This window comes from Nicotiana tomentosiformis, chromosome 5, assembly GCF_000390325.3.
Source record: "Nicotiana tomentosiformis chromosome 5, ASM39032v3, whole genome shotgun sequence".
Classification (NCBI taxonomy): domain Eukaryota; kingdom Viridiplantae; phylum Streptophyta; class Magnoliopsida; order Solanales; family Solanaceae; genus Nicotiana; species Nicotiana tomentosiformis.
The window spans coordinates 62,959,884-62,970,690 of record NC_090816.1 but is presented as its reverse complement, the minus strand read 5'-3'; positions in this window follow the sequence as shown (position 1 = coordinate 62,970,690).

The following is a 10,807-nucleotide window of genomic DNA, read 5'->3' as shown; positions in this document are numbered from 1 at the left end:
AGGTTGCCCAATAGGGCCTGCCCACCGATTATAGCTCGATGGTGGTGAAAATAGTGTAATACTGTATATATATATAGACCCTCTACTCTCTTGACTGAATAAAGAAAAAACTAAACTGAATATGAAGTCCCGATAAGGAATAATATTGTAACTTATGAGACTAGAATAATGTGAATAAATTCATGAATACGAACTTCTCTTTATGTCTCATTATTAACACATGTAGCTACGAGATCATGCCAAAATGAAGGAAGGGCTTAGCCTTAACATACCTTATCACAATCTTTCCAATCACCAAGTTGAACTCACCTCTTCGCACCTTAATCTACAAGAATGATAATAATACTATCGTTAAGTTACGAAAGGTACAACTATCGCACAACGAACGACAAACTTATTTTGTATTAAAACGGGCAGCATCTCCCCTATAATCCTTACTTCCTCCAAATTTAAGATAACACCAACAATACAAGAACAGAACAATAACAATATATATACATCATTTTCCAGCCCTATATACACCATCAAATACTACAAAACAGCCCAACATACCCCAATCTCTTCATACACAAAACGACCACCGTAGTAGTATCAAACGACCCGGAAATGTTATGACGAACGACCAGCCAACCACCCTACATTTATATGGTGTTTCTACACCCCATTCCTCCTCCAAAACTCCACAAAACAGTAGTAAAACATGCAGCCTAACAGCAACACAAAACAGTCCACAAAACAGTCCGCTACAAGTGAATAACTCGAACTCACGGCTTTTGATCACCGTCCCACGAGTTCTTACAAGTATAAAACGACTTACCATGAATATACAGAAGAAAAAATGGATGAATGAGAGCAGTAAACTCACCTTATTTGTTGGATAACTCAGCTCCTATCTTGGTTCTTCAAACTGTAGGTTTTACCTCCAATTAGAACTTGAAAGGGAGAGAAAATCAATTAGGGTTTGTGGGAAATTTTTGGGAGGATTTTTTTTGCAGAGCTTATGTCTGGTTATTATGATCTATTTTAAGTCTAATATATGAATAAAATAGGCCTTTAAAAGGCCTCTTTGGACGACCCGAAATGGCCCATTTTTGGGCTTTCATTTAAGCAAGTAGGTGACACGCCTACTTGTCACCTAGCAGCTTGCGCAGTATCGCAAAAATGCCCATATCTCTCTACTCCGATGTCGTATTGACAAACGGTTTAATGCGTTAGAAAATAGACTCATAGATATTTAATTTTATGGGTGGAACACCCTATAACTCTAAGTATATTGGGAGAAAATCGCAGTTACATTTGACCCAAAGTTTCAGTAAAACTTATGAATGTAACTTGTGATGACTTTCATCGACTTTTGTTCCACAACTCGCTTGACTTCAAAACATAACATCACGGATGTCATACGACTAATATAAATCATAACATAATCTCCTTATCATGTTAAGCACCCTAGTCTCACCCCAAAGGTACATGTTATAACATTCTCAACTTGTCGACTTTCGATGAAACATTATTTTCTTCAATTGCTTTAGCTTCTGAACCGTCCAACCCTCTTTGTACTTGTTGTTTATGATCTTCAATATTTGTAACCTCAGAGGTAACATGATTAAATTACTTTATGTACTTTTAAATATTATCTCATTTTTTGTCCTACATTAGTTTGCTTACGATGCATTTTTACGTACGAAAATATAGGGTGTAACATTTTCGGATATCCACAATTCTGAAGTACCAAATCCAATATCCAAACAATTCAAATATTAAATTCGAGATCCAATCCATAATCCGAAAATCCAAACAAAAAATGCAAAAACTTCGAATTTTAGTTTAGATTTTGGGTTTGTCCAAACTATGTCCACCCCTAGTTTTATTCGGCAGAACTCCTTCCAAACCCTTTCAAAGCTATACAATCCGTTTGAAACTTTTTGAGTTCTATTGTTTTACCTTATTTATTTGTCTCAACACGATATATTTTGTGGATCTTTACACAAATATCTGGTCATATTCATTGTTTACTTTTTCTAACCATATACATAAATTATGCATATTGTATACGGTCAAAACCGGGCTCGCCCCTTATGTGACCAATCGAGATTGAAATATGATCGGTTAGGGTTCAACCACGAACTATATCGAACCAAGGTGAGGTCTGACCCCGGGACCAGGCAAAATCGAGACCAGGAGAGATCGAGGGAAATTTGCCAAGCTGGATAACAGAAAGACGAAGTATCCGCGATCGGTTGTAAATCATGGCGAAAATCTCGGCGCGTATCAAGGATGGGCCGAATAATTAGCAAATCATAGGATTTTTACCTTATATAAAATTGTACCAAAAGTAAGACACCCCTACTATATAAAGGGGGTCGGATCATTTGTAAAACACATCATATCAACGCAACATAAAGCAATATACTGACACTTTCTAGCTATTATTATCTTGTTACTCTATTAGCATGTTCATACTTCAGTTGAAACATCTTTGGTTTGAAGGTTGTCAAACTCGAGGGCCAAGGCAATTCGATACGTATGGTTTGCATTTATTCTTCTATTGTCAATTTCAATATTAATTTGTCTTCTTAATGTTTGCCAAGTTATATCATGTATCCTTAAAACCGCGTATAAATTCAATTGTTATCCGTTTTTTAGGGTAAACCGTTTGGCGCCCACTATGGGGCTAAGGATAGTAGTGATTATTTGGTGCAAACTTTCATAACACATACTATTTTACACTTGTTTTTTAGAGTGTTTTTGATTCCATGACCAAAATGTCGAACTCACAATCGGCACTCCTTCACGTTGACAATGATTCCGGCCATCACTACGAGAATTACAGCGTAGCACCAGGGAACGACGTACCTCCGGTCGATCTCGATGGAGTTCCAGCTGTAGATTCGATTGATGTCAGTTAGCATGTAGCCATCAACGCAAATTTGGTCGTCGATCCCGAGGGCAGTGTTTGTAGGGATGTTCGATCGGCCGCTCAAAGCACCCATGGCGGCGAAGAGGGGGGGATCAGCATGCAAGTAATCTTCGAAATGATGCAGGATCAACAGGCAGCGATATCCCAACTCCAAAACCAGAATCGCCCACCGGACATGATCGAGACCGAGCCATCCCAGGAAGTTGTCCACATGGTCGAATCAGCTTCAAGGAAATCGAACGAGAAAGAATCGGAGACCGACCCTACAATCATGAAGATGCTCGAAGAGTTGACAAAATGAATCGAGTCGTGGGAAAAGAAGATCGAGGCAAACGATAAGAAGGTGGAAACTTACAATTCCAGGGTCCGATCAAATCCCGGGGGCACCACCGATATTGAAGGGCCTGGACTCCAAAAATTTCGTGCAAAAGCCTTCCCCCCTGAGCGCGGCTCCCAAGCCGATTCCCAAGAAATTCTAAATGCCCGAAATTCCTAAATACAATAGAATGACCGACCCGAACGATCATGTCACCTCTTACACATGCGTTATCAAAAGGAATGATCTAGAGGATGACGAGATCGAATCAGTCTTGCTAAAGAAATTCATAGAGACCTTGTAAAAGGGGGCTATGATATGGTACCACAATTTGCCACCAAATTCTATTAACTCATTTGCTATGCTTGCAGATTCTTTTGTAAAGGCACACGCCGGAGCCATCAAGGTCGAAACTAGGAAATCAGACCTTTTCAAGGTAAGGCAGAAGGACAACGAAATGCTCAGAGAATTCGTGTCTCGATTCCAAATGGAACGGATGGACCTGCCACCAGTCGCCGATGATTGGGCATTTCAAGCTTTCACCCAAGGACTCAATGTTCGAAGCTCGGTGGATTCGCAGCAGTTGAAGTAGAATTTGATAGAATACCCAGCTGTCACTTGGGCCGATGTACATAATCGGTATCAATCGAAGATCAGGGTCGAAGACGACCAACTCGGGGCTCCTTCCGGGTCCGTTTATCCTATCAAACCCATCGACAAAATTAAGAGGGATATCGATCGAGAACCGAGGTCGAACAGAGAACGATATCAGCCATATAATGGAGACCGCAGGAGCCGCGAACCTGGGTGGAATCTTGTACGAAATGAAAGGAGAAGTGATCGAGGTCAGAGCTCTCGAGGGCTCATGAGTAAGAACGGCTTCGACAAGCCCATCGGACCCAAAGAAGCACATCGGTTATCAGAGTACAACTTTAGTATTGACGTAGCCACCATCGTATCAGCTATCGGACGTATCAAAGATACCAGATGGCCTCGACCTCTACAAACTAATCCAGACCAAAGAGAACCCAACCAAATGTGCGAATATCATGGCACCCATGGCCACAGAACAGAAGACTGTCGGCAATTGAGAGAAGAAGTAGCCCGGTTATTCAACAGCCGGCACCTTCGGGAGTTCCTGAGCGACCGAGCCAAGAATCATTTCAGAAACAGGGATTCCAATAAACAAAACGAGCAAGAGAAACCTCAACACGTCATTCATATGATCATCAGAGGGGTCGATGTTCCTCAAGGATCGATGTTTAAGCGCACCAAAGTATCAATCATGAGGGAAAAATGGACTCGAAATTACATTCCAGAAGGAGCTCTATCTTTCAACGATGAAGATACAGAAGGAATCACGCAGCCCCATAATGATGCACTGATAATATCTATACTCATGAATAAAACTCGAGTTAAACATGTGTTAATTGATCCAGGTAGTTCGTCCAACATCATTCGATCGAGGGTCGTAGAACAACTCGGTCTACAGGACCAAATCGTACCTGCAGCCCGAGTGCTAAACGGGTTCAACATGGCTTGTGAAACCACTAAGGGAGAAAAAACATTGCCGGTAAATACAGCCGGAACCATCCAGGAGACCAAGTTTTATGTGATCGATGGGGACATGAGGTATAATGCTCTATTCGGGAGACCTTGGATCCACAATATGAGAGTTGTGTCCTCGACCCTTCACCAGGTGTAAAAATGCCCGACCCTAGAGGGAATTAAAACGATCTACGTGGAGCAGCCCGATGCAAAGAAAAAATATTTGCCGTCGATGAAGTAATCCCAGTATCGACACTCTCATCGACAGAGGAGCCAGTTTCAAAAACAAAACGGGAAGCCAAATAGCAATCACTGATGCCGGCCTCGACCCAACAAGATAAGCAGGGGACTGACAAAGATGATGATTATGGGGTTCCTCGATCCTTCATAGTCCCCGATGACTCTGATGCTACTAAATCGACGGTCGAAGAGCTAGAGCAAGTCATACTGATCGAACATCTGCCCGATCGAACGGTATACCTAGGTACGGGATTAACTCCCGAGCTCAGGAAAAAATTCATTCAATTTCTTATTGCTAATATGGATTGCTTTGCTTGGTCCCATCTCGATATGATAGAGATTCCACCGGATATCACCACTCACAAACTAAGCCTGGTCCCGAAATTCCATCCGGTCAAGCAGAAAAGGAGACCGCAGTCCGAGATCAAGCATGCTTTCATCAAAGACAAGGTAACTAAACTCCTTAAAATAGGGTCCATCCGGAAAGTCAAATACCCGAAATGGATAGCAAACGTAGTGGTAGTCCCTAAAAAGGGAATAAATTAAGAATATGTATGGATTACAAGGATTTAAATAAGGCATGCCCCAAAGACTCTTTCCTGTTGCCTAACATCGATCGCATGATCGACGCCACGGCCGGCCACGAGATCCTCAGCTTTCTCGATGCCTATTCCGGGTATAACCAAATACGAATGAACCCGGATGATCAAGAAAAGACCTCTTTCATCAATAAGTATGGCGCATACTGTTATAATATAATGCCATTTGGGTTAAAAAATGCTGGTGCCACTTACCAACACCTAGTAAATCGAATGTTCGAAGAATAAATAGGGAAATCTATGGAAGTTTACATTAATGATATGTTAGTTAAGTCCCTGTGAGCAGAGGACCATTTAAAGCATTTGCAGGAAACCTTCAGTATACTGGAGAAATACAACATGAAGCTAACTCTGGAAAAATGCGCGTTCGGAGTCGGATCGGGTAAATTTCTTGGGTTTATGGTATCCAACTGGGGAATCAAGATCAACCTCGACAAGGGGTCCGGACTTGGCATCATGTTGAAGCCACCCACTGTATCGCCCCATTTTTCTCGCGGAAGCGGGCCTCGACATGTGACAACTCTTTTAAAAGGATGTATTAAAAGAGAAGATTTGCCACCTAACGATTTTTAAGGTGCGTTAGGGCACCTATTTGCGAATAATTCTGTTTTAACTAGTCTGTTACCAAAGATCGGGTAAGGGCTCAAATTATCTTGGAGAGAAGGTGTTAGGCACTCTTTGAGGTCCACAACTGTGCGTCCCGACCGAACTTAAAACTATGTGGATTATGTGATTAAACTAGGCGAGCACATAAAGAAAGATATGAAAGTTGCAAGTCATATTATAGCATAAACTAGCGTAAGGAAAAATAAACTATATGAATAATTGGTACAGATTTAAGGATCACTATAGATTACAAAAGCGTTGATCTATATTTAGTGACTCAATCCTTTAGCAAGCATGTAAGGGAAACACGGGGGGGGAGGGGGGGTCCTAAGTTTTTTAGCCTAAAGGATCATCCCGTGCAACATAAATAATACTTCGCAACTCCCTTTAAGTAGGAGTTGCTCATATTATTCAGCGGGCACAGACTATCATTTCCTGCTACCCAATTACTATGTTGAAATTGTTTACTTAAAAGCGCTCTAATTCAATTCTATGTCGTGCCTTATGTGTGCACTACCCGTCCCATACCTATAGTCCAGGAGGCTTTGGACCTCTATTTGGGTGGTTCTAGACTTCACTTAGGATGCTCAAAATGATAAAAACTAGCGACATACAAAACAAATTGGACTTCATGTAAGGACAGTTAAGGGCTCAAGTTAGCCTCCACACTTAAACAACAAATACATGCAAAATAGGTTCTCACATTAGGCGTTAGACAGTTTCTAAACTGAGGCGAATTAAAGCCATTAAGCCCTATAGACATGGTTTTTATGTGACCTTGGATTAAAATGTGCAGGTAGTTTCAGATGCAAGGTGCCACTTTAAACTTATAGACATAATTTCGAAAAAACTATACAGTTCATGGGGTATTTGGTATTGCATGCTGATTATTGAAGTTACAGGTTATAAGTGATTAAACCTATGGACATGATCTCTAGGTGATTTACGCAGTAGTTAGCAGTGATAACCATTGAAAATACTCAGAATTACTCAGTTTGATCCTATGGGCATGCTTCCTAATAGTGGCAGGGCTAAGCAATGAAACAGTATTTGGAAAGTTCAACATTAACACTTTAGAGCGAGTAGTAATACCCTATAGGTAGGATTTCTAACGATTAACGATTGGAACTAATTCTTTATACTTAGCCCCTATAGGCATATTTTCTAGGTGAACAGTATGATAACAATAGCGAATTAACCAATTAAAGTCCTACATGTATGATTTCTGGATGAAGATCAGTAGAACATAAGCTAGTATAATCCTATAGGCATGGTATTTAATGAATATACTTCAGTTATGCAAATTGAAAGAATGGTCATCGACATTTTTATTTCCTATAGGCATGCTGTCTAGCAGTAGACATAGGAATAAATAAAGTACTTATGCTTTGATAGTAGCCAAGTTGTGTGAGAGTGTGATTTTCCTAATGGTATGATTTCTACCAGTGCACATGGAAATTGAATGGCATATATATAGCAGGTTGGATAACAAGTAGACCATACGAACCCTCTAGGCATGCAAACATTAGAGTATACCTATTTCCCCGATTTCACTAACACCCCAATTGTTTATTACAAAATTATTACAGACCCAATGATGAATGTAATTACAACATATTATACAAGCAATAGCAGTAGGCCTATAGCGTGCCCAAAAGGAGATACCCAGTATTGCTTGGGCCTTCAACAAACGCTTTCTTCACAAATAGCGTACCCAGATCCTAACAAGAGACTATATTTATCAGCACAACCCAGAAACCATAGAGGAACTCAAACCAAACCAAACGGCCATAGATTGATCATATGACCCAAATATTGAATCATACAGAAATCACTTAAACAACCCAATTTGCATATTCAGTAGATATAATGAGGAAAGAAGTGAGTGTCAGAGACAGCTAAGGTCTCATTAGTAAAGAGAGTGGCCAAAGAACCCCAAATCCTAGTGTGTCAGAGTTCACAAGGGTCTCAAATGGACCCCGAGCAGTGCTTACACTAGGGAGGTCAATAGAGAGAGTCTTAGTGGCCTTGGCTTCTAGCCGGCCAAGAATGATAGATTCAGAATAGTGTAGGCAACAAATGAGAGTGAGAGAACAATGGTTAAGGGAGAGAATTTTAAGAGATGCACTTGTATTTTAGAAAGCAGACATAGCAAAGTTGTCTAAAACACAGAACATACTAGTTAAGAAGGTCAACAAGACTTAGGGGCAGGTTGCTATTACAGGTTTAACAGTTAGCAAGAAGTAACATATTGGAGAAAAACACATTGAGATAAAAAGGAGAGTCAAGTTTCCTGAGATTACAAGATTAACATATAAAGATGCATAATACCAAACAAGTCTGAGTAAGGCACTAACTTAAAGGGTTAAAGCCTAAGGGTCCAAATCATGCTGAATATCCTCCACTACACCAGAAAGCAGACATGCCCATTTATCACTAAGACAAACAGTCTCAAATATTGTAAGGAGACACAGATTAAGATAGCCACTCTAAAGTCTCAAATAATCACTAAAGGGATATGGAATTAAGTAAGCCCAAAGACATGCTGAGTGATACAATAGCAGGGGAGCAAGTCACAGATTATAACACATTACATATGTGAGGTAGTCATTACAGGAATTCAAAGTAAAGTAGGAAAGCAAACTCATGTCAAACAGTAATGTAGACATTCAAGTACCAATACATTAGGCTAAATGAACTTAAGAGAGTCTAAATTATTCAGGTGAAGCATATTCAAATAACATATCTCAAAAACTGGAGATTTTAAGTAAAAGACCAAATGCTAAAGAGGTTCAAATCAGAATACGAGTGCAATGCTAGTAAAGTTACACATAGAGATGGTCTAAGAGCACATTTAGGTCATGAAATTTAGAGGTGTAAATATGCAGGACATGAACACAGAAAAATGAAACTGTAAAGCTAAGAGACTTACCAGTTATTAGTTGAATAAACAAACAACAAGAAAGAAAAAATTCCACAGTGCTTTGGATGTCAACAGAGAGCAAGAACCCAGATTCTTAGTGCGTCAGAGTTCCCAAGGGCTTCAAATGAACCCCGGACAGTGCTCGCACCAAGAAAAACTGAAAATCGAATCACGGTGGCCTTGGCTTTCAGCCAGCCAAGAATCAGAGTATAGAACAAGACAATAAGAGAACAATAGAGTAATAACTTTGATTTTTAGTGAATCCGGGTGATTCAAAGTCTGTTTCAAAGGGGAAAGGGGAGGAGTTTATATAGTAGTAGGAATCAAGCGAACAAACAAGGAAAACAATCAATCAAACATAAATATGGAAATAAAGTACCACATGCTATCAGTAATGGAACGGGTAAAAGGAAAAATATAAAATTCCGAACCCTAATTCGACAGAAATCAAGGAATCGACCAAAGGTTTTGGTGAATCGGCTTCATATCGCCTTGTCATGAATGTATATAGACAGAATATCGTCTAGATCCTGAAGATTGAAGATGGTTTTCACATGATTCAGGCCTGGTACTTGCCAAAAATAGGCAAGTACTAAGTGATACTGAAAATCGTGTAAGTAACACGGAGATGGAGCATATATGGAAGGCAAATTGTGGAGAGATTCCAAATTAGAACTGGATTTGGGAGATTTAGAAGAGGCGACTACTAGGGTTTGTGAGGAGAAGAGAGAATAGATGGAGGGAAACGGGGCGGCGGTCTTTAGGGAAATGGGGATTAGGGTTAGAGTGTTGGGTAATTAAAAAGGGTTAGTTTATTTGGGGTCGTTGATCATTTAAGATCAACAGCCAAGATCAGATAGGGAACGGGCGAGTCAAGTGAACGGGTCTCCGGCCAGGTTAAATTAGAGGGTTATTTGATTGGGCTGCTGAGGTGAATGGGCTAAGTGTTTGGGCCACAATTGGTCGGAAAATTAGACTAAAAATTGTGCCAGTTTTTAAATAGGATATTAAAAGGGAAATAATTTAATAAAATAGCTAAATAAATATATAAAAATGCTATTTATGCAAATTAATACTTTAAAATAATAGTAGAAAATTATAAAAAAATGTAAGATATTATTTTGACCTTGAATAAAATGACAAATGCAATAAAAATACAAATATAGGCTATTATTGCAAAATTATGCAAATAGCTAAAAATTATTATTGTAATTATATAAAATGAAGTAAAAATATTTGAAACATGTATTATAGGTGCAAATAATAATTTTAGATAATTAAGTCATCACAAAATAATTTGAAGGAGTAATTAATAAATATTCAAGTAATTTAAATGCAAGAAAATCGATTCTAAAGTTCTAAAAATTATGGAAAACTATAGAAAATTCTTGTATAGATTTTTTGTAAACTAAATAATGATGCAAAATGATAGTTTGAAAGGTATATATATACTATTTGAGAAAATATGAGGGCAAAATTGGGTATCAACACCCACATGTAATATAGTTAGGCAATCCATTATAACTATGAAATTGACTAACAACGAGGCCGAATATGAGGCAATGATTGCAGGTCTCGAATTGGCGAAGAACTTAGGGGCAGAGGTGATCGAAGCTAAGTGCGACTCCCTCATTGTGGTAAATCAAGTTAACGGA